The following is a 12,877-nucleotide window of genomic DNA, read 5'->3' as shown; positions in this document are numbered from 1 at the left end:
TTGAAGTAGTCTTATTGAGTTCATAGCAGCCATTTGCACTGATGAACAACAGCCGGATCTCTCTGTCTTCACACCCCACACCCCTATGCACATGCACAGTGTATGCTGTGTCTTCCCTGTTGAAGCCAGAAGGTACCAACAAAATTCTTTACTGTGTTAGGCAAACTCCTACTTGGTTCTTAACTAAGTATGCTAATTTTATGCAAAACTTGCATCCCTGCATTTCAGGTTCTCTTAGAAGCACCTCATCTGTTAATAATGTTGATTTTAATTCGTCAGATTCAAATTTACACCAAACCTGAAGGGCATTCCCTTCTTCCTTTCATCCTGTTTAACAGTTTTTGCCATCTTAGATGAAACAGTATTATTCCTGTGCTGCTAAACAAAAACTACACAAATATTTAAGAATCTCAAATCAGACTTTTAGAAACATTTTTACCTGTTTTACTTGAATAATGTAAATGTAATGTGCTGTCCTGCTTTGTCTTTGTATACATACATGTATATATATAAGCTCTGTGTAAGCTTTATATATATGTATATGTATAAAGGTTTGGGGCAAGAATAAGGAGCAAGACAAAAATTCAGCCTTGTGACAAAGATTCTACACTCAAGTATTGTGCTGTTATCTTGAGTTTCATTAAGAAGTTATCTTCAGGTGAAGTCTGAAAAATGATGTGTTAACTGAAAACTAGTATGGAATCTTCAGTTGTTATCCTAAGACCAGTTTAGTTCTGTTGGTATCTTGAGAAAATAAGAATTCATAATGTTAACTTAGAATTTTGGTCAGAAAGGAAATCAGTTATTAGGACAGTTATTCTGATGGGAGAAAATAGCTCCACAAGTGTTCTAATTTGTACTGGTTACATGGAGCACTAATCTATGGTGTGGTAGAGGAAATTTGCATTCCAGAAACGAAGTTTTGCCAGAATCTTGGAACCATTTGATTGTGTACACAGTAAATTAAAAAGCCTCTTGCTTCTGTTATTTACTAGTACTACTTACTATAACAGTCCCAAGAGGGTAATATTTCAAACCAAAGGGTAAGTCATAAATTTCCAATTGCTTGCAGAGAATATTAGAGTTTTGCAGACCTCTTAACACCTGGTGAAATAAATCAGGATGTTAGAGTAGAAATAAAAGAATATTGGTGAAACAGAATCAAGCAGAAAATAATTAGTTGTTGTTTTTTTTTTTAAGAGAATCCAAAGTTTCATTTTAAAACTCATAATCAATGAATTCTTCAAAAGCAAGGGTTTGGGGAAACAGAGAGTAAATAAAACCTAGTTTTGCCATTCCAGTTCTTGCCTGTTTTATTAGATAGGTTTAGCAAACTGAAATGAATTTTAACACACAAACATCTGTGCACCAAACAGTTTTAACTGTGGTGTTACAGAGCTAGGCATACACCTGGCTACCCCTGCACACATCTGTCCCTGCCTTTGAAATCCTGGTGGTAGTTGGACCTACCCAACAGCACACATTGCAGCTTGGAGGAGCTGGGAGTCTCCCATGTTATGCATCCCTGTCTCACAGCTGGTCACCCCAACCATATTTTAACCCAGTGCATGACTGAGTGCTAATACTGTATAAATATTTTGAAACATATCAGAAAGAAAAACAAAAAAAAAGAAAAAAAGAAAAAAAGTTTAAAAATGTTTGCTTCAAACTTTTTATGATAGAGAACTCTATGATTATTATGGTTGTCTTACAGATTGTATTGTGTTCTTCATTTTTGTTAAATATGTAGAAAAACCATGAAGGGATTGGGAGGGTGTCAGGGGGACTCGAATGTCTGTGTGTACTGAAATGTATATAACTATTTGGGGAAAACACAGGTGCCAAGTATAACATGATGTAAAAAGTGTAAATATATGAAAAATTCATTTTTCTAATAAAGATAATTTCTGCCAATTGATATGAAAATGAACAATGGCATCGTTCTTGTCTGCTTTCCTTGTGAAAGGTGCGAGATGAAGCATCATCGATGAATAAGGCTTCCCCTTGGTTTTCTGTCAGGAGCTGATGTGATCTGAGAGGTGTCAACAGCCACATGTTTAGAGCCATCTTTTGCTGTTAGAGACTATCTAAAGGTGAAGGCACCTGAAGTTAAATTTGACATTATATGCTTGATGTTTCCAGTTCAATTTAATTCATGAAAAGGATGGAGACAATTACTGTATGTAAAGGTCAGTGTGAGAAGTCTACTTGGAGTGATGGTCCCTCAGCAAAGGGAGCAGTAGAAGCTGAGTTAAAGATGGCCTCTTAACCTGTGGCACCATTCTTTTATACTCTGAAACACATCAGATGCACAAAATATGATGGGACTGCATGAAGAGACTGTCTGGGCTGCAGAAACGAAGGAGCAATTTAGGTGATTTTGGAGGCAGCATCCATCCCAAGGAGAAAGAAGTGTCCTGCTAAGAATTATTTTAACCCTGAGAAGAGCTGGGGGATGTGAAGTCCTGGTTCAGTGGAACCCTTGGAGCTTAATCAGGTGAGGATGAGGGAGGGCAAACCAAGGGGTGAGAAAATGTTAGTGATGTCTCACATCTTCTGGGACTTTGATACCAGCAAGATTGCTTCATGTTCTGCTTAATCAAGACACATCAAAATAGGGCTTTTAGTAGAGCAGATAAAATCTAAGAACTGACCATTTACCTGCCTAGAGGAACTAAAGGAGTAAGGTTCATGTGGTGCTCCTGCAAGGTTCTGTAGGACCACATATTCTGAGATAGCTTGGATATATCAGCCAATCACAGTCTTCACAAAATCAGCATAAGCAAACCTGTGGTAATTAGAATAATGTTCTTCAAGGCAGTGGGATGAAAGTCATTGTACAAATCCAAACCATCCTTTTGATAAATGTGCTTCATGTTCAATATAAAAATAACAGACAGAAGGTGAAAGGTGTCACAGATGTCTCACAGCAGAGCAGACTCACCTATGTGTTCCCAAGAGAAACATGACTGCACAGATACAATATAACAGACATAAAATTGGTGTTCTGTCTTTAATGAGGTGTTTTATGAGCAAAGACTGTTAGGCACTCTGTTCTCTGCTAGAAAGCTGGTTTAAAGGGACCCCACTCTATTTTTAGCTAAACATCCCCCTTTCATGAAATAAAAACAAGGTTATTGAATCTTTACCTAATCTTGAATCTTTATTTTTATGCAAGCATACAGGCAAATCTGTTCTGCACAGTAACACATGGTGACATGAATGACGTTGGCTCACCTGCAATGATGTCCACCAAAGGCCAAATTCAATCAGGTAAAAGAAACAGGAATCTCTATGGGAAATGGGTGATGCAGGACACAGCTTGTGTGTCTCAGTCTGGAAACACCTTTGTGACTCCTGTCTTCTGGTTTAAGAGCTGGGCTGATGTTTATATCCAGGCAGCTCCTCAGTTCTACCTGCCAGTGTGGTTGAGTTCTCTCTGTGCATCTGTGAGTCATCTCAGCTTCAGCTTTCATTCCCTTTGGGATCCATCATATCCATTGAGATAGTCATCTTCTCGCTGATCGCTCTTTCGAGCCTTTGCTGATGTGTCTATGGCAACTATCAGTCCTCTAAGACTTTGCTTACTGAAAGGAAATAGAAAATGTAAGTGGGGACTGGTAAGTGGGAAATGGAACCTTTTTGAGTATGACATACTGTGCATTGCATTGCTAGCAGTGTTCACAGCAAACAGCAATTCACCCAGTAGGAGCACTGGTGTCTTCCTTTAATCTGGACACAAAAATACCTGTTTTAAGGCCAACTCCTCAAGTCTGCTCATCTCTGCATACAGAAACACCATCCACTCTACTTGTGGTGAGTTTTCCTATTGATCATGCTAGCTACTTCTCTCTTTGTTTCTTCTGACTCTTTACACATGTAAGTAGCTTCCTCTTGGAGATTTGTTGCAGTATAAAAACCAAACCATGGCCTCTACAAATTCCTTTATTTATCTCTTGTGGGATCCTCTGCCATTGCTGCTGTTCTCCTGCTTGACAGTCTACTTCAGCAAGCATCTCCCCATGCACAGCATTGCTTGTATCTGGGTCCTTCTTTCCATCAAAGAAAGCGAGTTCCCCATACTGAACATCTCCACATTGATTTCCATATTTTGTTTCTAGAATTTCCCCCAAAAGCTTTTGTGGGGGTAATTTATTGACTACCTCTTTATATGCACCTACTTAGCTAACAGGGGGGTTGACTGCATTCTGTTCAAATCTCTATGCTCATATTTTATTAAAAATAATCTCTGTTTATATTGTAAGCTCCTTAATGATTTTAATGCACTGAAGTTTCTAGGCATTGCAGTAGGTAACAGGGGATGGTAAATACAGGAGATAATCATAGTTAACATAGCTTACACAAAGGCTCTGTGAGATCAAAGACGTTTTCCAGGGGTCTTCATGCAGCTCCAGGTGATATTTAGCAGCAATAATCTTTTAAAACCCCTTTTGTGATGTGAAAGTACAAGGTCTGGCATTTTCTCTCTCTGTTTGTAGTGTGGACTGTAGCCTGCTAGTCAGACATGACACATCTAGTGAGGTCATTGAAGCTTTTCAAAGACCATATATGGTGGTCAGGTAGGTAACATCTCACACCATATGTAAAGAGCAATGATAGATACAAAGAGCAGAAAATCTGAGCACAAGACTCTAGAGAGAAAAAAAAAACCCAAATACTACCCAGGTTTGCAAGTCTAACCACCTCTTATTATAGAATTGTGTGCTTCCACTGATTCCTTTGGGGACTGGTTGCATTTAGCCGTTTAGAGGCTTAGTTATGAGCAGTTCTCTCCCTGCATCCTGAACAGGCAAGTCAAGTAGGAACCATAACAGGCATTTCCCAGTGCTCAAGGGAAAAGAGAGACCTTGGACAAGTTTTAGTCCCAGTTTTATCTGTCAGTTCAGAGATTCAAAAGAAAAAGCTTCTGCAGTGGCATCACAATGTCACACTGCTGGTTTTCCTCTCTTCTTCCAGCAAGAGAAACATGGCAAATTCTTCTGGTAGCTGAAATGCCTCTGAGTTCCTTTACTGCAGTTATAAAAGAAGAACCATTTCTGTGCTTTGGAAAGTATAAAAGTAGTAGGACTGAGGATGACTACAATAACTCTGATTTTCTTGTAGGAACAAAATTGCTGTTGCATTGATTTGGCCACTGAGTGTTTCCTAATATGAACTTTGAAAACTGTGGTGTGTGTTAATTCCTGTTACCTTTTTTATTTTACATGTAAATGTGTGTGAAGAGCTTGTGTTTAAAAATAGAGGTGAAGACGATGCTGTGGGGTTTCAGAATAAGAGAAACTTTCAATAGGACTAGGCAAGTCTAAACATCCTGCAAAAAAAAAAAATGACACAAATCTCTTTGAACATGCCTCTTACCTGCAAGAACAGCTCACAGTAGGTCTTCATCAACCAAGAAAATAATTTATTTTTAATAAAAATCAGATCTCAAATTGTGAGGTTTTTTTACCCTAAAAATCTTGGAGTGATAATCAGGTCCTGTTTTGCTTAGTTTTAAATCCCCTGCTCTTCCTTGCATTGGATGCACTATTCTATCAGCAAATGAGAGTACCCAATGGTACCCAAACTGTGTTTGTACTTCTGTTTGCTTTCACATCTCTCTTTCCTCTAAACAGCACTAATATTATCACTTTCCTTCTTATTTCCCATTCCCTCTGTTTACTCGTAACAGTTCTCTCCTTTTATGTCCCTGCTAGAACACCATGGAAGCGTGAGCTGCACCTTGAACCAGATCTGCGTGGTCAGCGTGTTTCCATGTGTTAGTTAAAAGCATTGTAATCTTTATGTTCTTGTCTATTTCTGGCTGTATAGAAACCAACATTTTGTTTGGTTTGTGCATTGTCACTGTGCAATGAGAAAATGATTTCAGTATTCAGGGCATAATGACATCCATAACCTTTTGGGTTTTGGGGTTGTTTTTTTCCTTTATTTTTTCACTTATTATTTTTGCGCTCAAAATATTTGGATATTTTACTTTTGTTTGCTTGTTTATTGTTTGGTTTGGTTTTTGTTATCCTTGTGTGTGTTTCTTTTCTGGCATTTCTAAAAAAACCAACATTTCATTTTTTTTTCCTTAGTATTTGAGCCTGATAGGTCATTTTAAATCTTCAAATCAGTCTAGCTCAGAATAGCAAAGAAATGACAGCTCAGCTCCAGACCAGGGACAGAGCTAGGAGCTGTGTTTTAAGGGATGCTGGGTAGGTTTAGGTATTGCTATGTCCTGAATGCCTAAGCGTTGTGGTATTGCATTCCATGTGCTGAGGACTTTCTGAGTTAATGTTCAGCAGGAAAAGAAAAAGAAAAGGGCTTGATTATGTAATGTGATGTACTGAGTTAAACTGCTAAATGCTTTGAAGTTACAGAATGAGCTTAGGTTATCAGGAAAGGTAATAAATATTGATGCCTTGAGAAAATGGCACACATCTTCAGTTCTGCCATACTGCAGCCTGACAAAAGGCCAAGTTTACTTCTTTGGGGAGCTGTATGCAGGTAGCAGAACTGGTTTTTCTGAGGGAGAAATTTGAGTCAGTGGTGGAAGAAGCCCTATTTGGGCATGGTAGGTTTTTTTTTGTTTGGTTTTTGTTTGTTTGTTTTTTTTTTTTTTTTTACATATTTCTCAGAGCAGTGAGTGGGTAGATTGGAGTGTATATGAACCAGAGTCGCCAGCTCATTGCTCACATCAGTGTATTCCCCAGCTGGTTCTGCATACTTCTGTGGAAGCCTTTCTTCTTCCTGAGGCTGAGAGGGAAAGTAGGATGTGAGGTTATCTGCATTGTGGTGCATGTACCCTCTTGCTGTCTGCTTTAGACTGTAAAACTGTAACAACAAAATGCTATGATTTTAGACAGGAAGTTGAGATGTAGTTATTTACAATGAATCAAACCCCAATTACCTCAGTGCACTGCAGTCCAGGGCCCCAGTGAGCATGCAGAGTAAGGCTGGCTCTGCAGCCTGTGCACGAGCAGCTGCGCTGATGTGCACAAAGACCAATTACAACCCAGGAAAGCTTCTGTCCTCCTAATTGCAAAGTGTTCCCACAGGCTTCATCGTGCTGGTGTAACCCAGGGAAAACTCCTTCCTAGATTCTATCTTTTCCAGGCAATGCAGGCCTTGAGCAGTCTAGAAATATGACTGCTATTGAGACTAAGTGACTGCAGCTCAGTGGGCTGTAAGGCCTGAGGAACATTGCCTCTGTGTGCTGAACAAACCCTGGCAACTCCAGGTGCCAGGGATAAATGGCCACTCTGTATGCTGCTAGCATGCCCTGGACGAGTACTAAAATCTTGAGCATTCCTGACTGTAGGATTTTATGAAAGTCCTGCTTCCTTTTAGGTTGGGAGCAAACCAGACTGCTGAGTGGTTTCCCTCCTGCTTTTCTTCAGTTTGTAAGCAAGGAGTTCCTGTCTCCTGCCATTTTTTCACAAGGAGCAGACACTAAAGTATTGACAAAGGCCAATTTGCTTTGAAGCAATAAAATAGATAAAATTACTCAGCCTTCTCTTACTTTGAAGACTGTTGGCATAATTTAACTGTATGGGACCATTTGCCAGTGGAAGCCCGGAGCACAGAGAGGAGTGGAACACAGCTCCAGAGCCACCAGCATTTAGGATGAACTACAACAACAAAGCTAAGCATCCAAATTGGGCTCATTCCATAACCACCAGCAAGATAAACTGCAAGTCCTTGACAGCACTGACACCATGCTGCTCTTCATACAAAGATGTGTTTGCAATGTGAGAACACAAGTGAAATATCATTTCTAAGGCTGCAGATGTAAAATTAAGAGCAACACCTGGAGAATGCCAGGCTTTTTGACCTTAGCTGGACTGCTTGTCCTGATCTTACACAGAAACTTCATTTTCTTTTAATCTTTTATAAGTTATGTTGTTAGACCATGTTTGTTTAAAAACTTTTCCACATGGTATTTTCAGTGGACCATGCTTGTGACATTTGCTGTTTATTAGACCTCTGTGAACTCATTGAAGTGTCCTCAGGGACTCATGAATATGAAAGTGTTTCCTTTCCTGGCTTAACTTTTTACTGGTTTTGCTGTCTGGTTGGTTGTGTACAGTGCAGGGCAGCTGCTGTGAATGTTATCACTCTGTCCTCTTTACAAGGGCACAAAGGAAAAGCCCTTTGGAAGAAACAACTTCATTTCCCCTTAAGAGCATCAGCATGAAAAAATAATTGTAAAATAGGACTCAATGAGAGAATTTGAGCTAACAAGAGCGATCCAAGTATTTTTTTTTTAATGAGATAGGTTATAAAATCTCCTGTAATAGTGATTTCAGAGATTTAATCAGAAGAGTCGATTCCTGTTGCAAAAACGATCTCTGTGCCAGAGCTACATCTTCATTAAGGGCCTGCATTTTAATGGCCCACCAATCAAACTAAAGATCTCTTTCTGGATGTGAGATGGCAACAGTTCTATTTTAATATTGTAACATCCTTTAATTGCCTTCCCTGCACAGCCTGGGCTCATGGAGCCCTTCGTTGTGCTGGAAGGTTAGAGGGAGAGCAGGAGGAACAAGACTCACTGGGTAAGTCAGTAAATTGTTGCAAGTTCTTTATCCACTGGCAGAAAATAAAGTATTGAAAGGCTGGTTTAAAGAAAATAAAAATCCCCCAGAAGAAACTCTGGTCACAAGAGTACTAAAACTGTGACTAGGAAGTCATATTTGCTACTGAGACCTTTTATCCCACACAGAAAGAGGAGTGGTCAGGCTGTGACTATGGTGGGGACTGAGCAGCTATGTGACAGCTGCTACTAGTGTAGCATCTAACCTGGCAATGCCCCACTCAAATTTGTCCACTAATAAGGAAAATAGTCAGTACTCATCCCACAGAGCTAGAGAAGAAAGCCTTACACTGAGAAATGCTTCCAACTGCTGAATAAAAACATTGTGTTTTGAATAAGAGATCATAGAATCACAGAATTGTTATGGTTGGAAGGGACCTCAAGGATCATCCAGTTCCAACCTCCCTGCCACAGGCAGGGACACCTCACACTTGATCAGGTTACTCATAGCCACATCCACCCTGGCCTTAAAAACCTCCAGGGGGTGAGGCTTCTACCACCTCCCTGGGCAACCTGACCCAGTGTCTCACCACCCTCATGGTGAAGAACTTCTTCCTAACATCCAATCTGAATCTACCCCTGTCTAGTTTTGTTCCATTTTCCCTAGTCCTGTCGCTACCTGACATCCTAAAAAGTTCCTCCCCAGCTTTCTTGTAGGCCCCCTTCAGATACTGGAATGCCACAATAAGGTCTCCTTGGATGCTGCAGAACATGTTGTACAACAGCAGTATTGATTTAGGGTCTGGATACTGCTGGTGTCCTGCTATGCACCACCTGATGCTATAGTGTTGCCATCTGATTCTCCTGGGTGCCATCTGAATCTCCTCAGTGTGAGTGAGCCAGTTTTCTGTTCCTAGCAGTGCTGGTGTAAATGTTACACCTTCCAAAAGTGACATAATGCCCCCAAATGTTTGGATTACATATTTGAATTCTTGTATTTATTTACATTTTGATTGCTACAGATGAATTAAATTCTCTACTTTGAAGTTTTATTACATTTGTAAAGCTGATTTAGTGCACCCTAATCCATTTTTGGAAATTCTCTTCCACTGTTCCAGCTCTGTGAAATATAATTTCATGTAAAATGTGATGAGGCCTGGGTAAGTTGCTTCAACACATGGTGCCCTGCTGTCCTTAGCTGTACAGACAGGGGAAAAAAAACCACAAGAGGCAAACTTCTTAGTCAGCAGAAAGTTTAGCTCTCAATCAAATTAAGTGTTTTTCTTCTGAAGAGCCAAGGATTTACAATTAGAATTTTAGGATAAAAAGTTTTACTATTACTCTTTCTCCTGTGATAACTTATCTCCTCCTGGAAACACACACTCTGATGTATCTTGGCAGACAGAGACAACATCCTGAGGTTTTAGAAGCCATATGTATGCAGTGGACTCTGGCAATGTTGTCTTCAAGTACATCATGGCTCTTTAAATTATTTGAGGACATTGTCATTCAGGTGAAAACTGGCATGTGGGGGTGGCAGGACCAGCTCAGGTTTTGCCCCCAGGTGATGTGACATTACATCTCAGCCTCTTGCCAGGGGACACATGCTCTCACCTTGTAAGTGTATTGTTAGGTTTGTCCTAGTTGTGATGGAGTGTCAGAGGAGATGGCTTCTGTTCAGCCATCCTTGATATTATCTCCTTTCATACCTGTGAGAGAATGAGAGAAGCTGTCTGTGCAGGTGCTGGTGCAGAAATACATCTGTTCAGCTGTGAACAATGAACTACTTTCTTTCTTCTAACACTAAATTCAGGTCCTGAACAAAAAAAAAAAAAAAATAGGACAGGTTGCACAAAGGGAACGAAACCTTTCAGTTCAGATGGGGCAGGGTGTAAGTGGTAGGTATGAAAGGCCTCATCAGGTTCTCTGTGCAGCTGGGGTATGCAGGGTAAGAAAAAAGCTGAAGTGTGTGTGTTGCACAGGCAGGTACTGGGGATGCTCTTGACTCCATCGACCTCTCTGGTAGCCTGACAAAACTTTGGAAATCTGTTCTCCCCAGTGTGGATGATTTATCTGTTGAGTGTACCATGCAGTAGATGTTTTAAAGTCCTTGTGTTTTCCCATGTGATTTCTTTTGGAATAAAGTGCAACTGCAAATGTGTTTACCCTCTCTAATTTCTTTCCCTTGCAATGCAGCAACCTAAAGCTTGGTAAATACAGCTTTTATAACCTACGAGTTATAAAAGTTATATGCTCATAACCTTGTACTTTAACATCAGCTGCTCACTATTCTTGCCTTAGTCTGAAAAACCTGACAATAAACATGCAAGCAGGGAAAAGCTCTGAAACCACTGAGTGGTTGTTAATAATTCTGAGTCAGTACCTGGAATGGCTAAAATGAAAATGCCCTCGATAACACCAGGTTTCACAAAGCCTGTACTTTCTACAGCTTTTAATCATTTTTCACAGCAATGCTCCATTAACACCCCATCCTGGAAAAGCAGTCTTCCACTCTTCTCTGGCATTATGGACTCCTTTTTGCCTTTCTAAATAATGTATCTTCCTTCCATTCCTCTGTGCTCTTTGTATATCACAGGTAGATTTGATGGATTTCTCATATTGAAAACCATCTGCTCAGTTCTTTTAGATAACATAAACTCATCCACCAAAATTCAAGCTGACAGAAATTCCTGCTTAACTGAAGCACTCATTTTGATCCTTCTTTCCAACACTTGCCCTGCGGCTAGACCTCCTCAACTGAAACCTTCCAGACACTGCTGGGATTCAAAATATGTCTTTGGAGCTTTCCAGTTGGTTGTGACAAGAAATAACTGAAGGGACCAGCTTGAGGAGCCTGGCTTGTGTGCAAGAGAAGAGACAGATAAAGTGTTGAAGAGGGAAGGAGTTATATAGACCTGTGGTAGGTCATACCATGTGGTAGGAAGATAGGGGAGAAACTGCTAGGATAGCATTCAGAGAGCGAAGAAACTTGGGTGGGCAATGTTTACTGAGACTCTTGACAGTGGCAGTGTGGTTTGAAGTGACCCTGATGAGGAGCACCAGCATGAGAAGAGGCTTCTCTGTGATCTGGGAAATTTCAACTCCTGGTGTTCTTGGACAAACACTTTTGCAGACCCTCAGAAACCTGAGTATGCAGGTGATGGGTTTCACAAAGGAGACAGAAGCTTATTTCTCTTAGCCAGGCTTTTCCCTTCCCTGCTTCACCCTGCACCTGCAACATGGAAAGCTGCTTGTACAAAAGGCCATCTCTGGCATTGTGGCCTTCATCTGGGCTGTTGGATGGAAAATGCATCTGCCATCAAGACCTCAAGTTGTGGGAAAAGCCTGAAGGACTGTGAGACACTCAAGTTTGTAAGAGCAACACAGCAGGTCTGTCACACTCATGACTGAACAGTTGTACTTCTGCTGTGATTTCACTGAGGCAGTTTGCTGTTTGAGCTGCCCATGTGCAGAGGTATCCTGATATGGACCAGATGGGGCATTCTCAGGCTAAAAAAAGGAAATATCTCCTTACATTAACTTTTTCCTCAACTATTTCTCAGCTCAGTCAGTTAAAGTTGCTCAGGTTACTGCTCAGCAGCAGACGTGTGCCAGAGCAGCCCAAGCAGAGGGTAAGGCAAGGGAGTGTTTTGGGCATGGTAAGGGGTCTTCATTTTTTTCTCAGCCTTAAAGGCACTGTGTTATTGCACAGCACCCAAACTCTGGTGTCTGCATACAGCTGCAGGAAAAAAATGTCTCCAGATTTGCAGCTTCTAAACCATAAATTGTGGTATGTGCAATTTTCACCACCTCCCACAATGGGAGAGGTGGGATTTCTCACTCTGAGGGTTGCATGTTGTACTGACTCTGTAGAGTGAATATGTGCCTCCAAGTGGAATTTCACAGCCCAGCCCTCCTCCTCGGAGCTCATGGTACTTCTGGTTTCCTCTGACAGGAGGCATGCCATGGAAAAACTGGCTCCTGGAGGGAGCAAGTGTTACTTCAGCTAATTACCTTGCATTGTTTACGCTCCTGGATACGATTTAAGTTGATCTGCTGCATGCAAGAATGGGAAAGTGGCTGCAATCTGTGATGTAACTTCATGTGAACTGATGGAAATTTAAATAAAAAGAAGCAAACAAGTCCCTAATAAGCTACCTGAGTCATGGTTCCACAAAATTTAATTAAACTTTCCTTGGAATTAAACATTATGATTCAGGGAAGAATCGATGTCAAGGGCAGCTGTGCCTAGCTGGAAATGAACTTTTGTGTGTGATTGTATCTTACCATGTGCTTGGAAGAAGGTACGGAGAAATAACAACTGAGCACCTCAGGTAC

This window comes from Indicator indicator, chromosome 22 (assembly GCF_027791375.1).
Source record: "Indicator indicator isolate 239-I01 chromosome 22, UM_Iind_1.1, whole genome shotgun sequence".
NCBI lineage: Eukaryota > Metazoa > Chordata > Aves > Piciformes > Indicatoridae > Indicator > Indicator indicator.
The sequence above is the reverse complement of the archived record's forward strand: the minus strand, read 5'-3'. Positions refer to the sequence as shown.